Source organism: Meleagris gallopavo, chromosome 16 (assembly GCF_000146605.3).
Source record: "Meleagris gallopavo isolate NT-WF06-2002-E0010 breed Aviagen turkey brand Nicholas breeding stock chromosome 16, Turkey_5.1, whole genome shotgun sequence".
NCBI lineage: Eukaryota > Metazoa > Chordata > Aves > Galliformes > Phasianidae > Meleagris > Meleagris gallopavo.
Window position 1 is genome coordinate 13400253 of NC_015026.2, and position 204 is coordinate 13400456.

Consider the following 204-nt stretch of genomic DNA (forward strand, 5'->3'; position numbering starts at 1 on the left):
AGTAGGTTTAGTAGTTGTGTTTGAAATTAAAGCATAAGTAATATATTATTGTGTATTTGAGTACCTGTCTGTTACTACCTAATACTGTGTTGACAAAGCCATTCTAGAGTGAAGAGCTATTTAAAACATGGTATTTTCTGTTTAGATATATTAGTAATTAATGTAGATTTGACTCTCAGGGAAACCATAGTTCTACACCCCTTT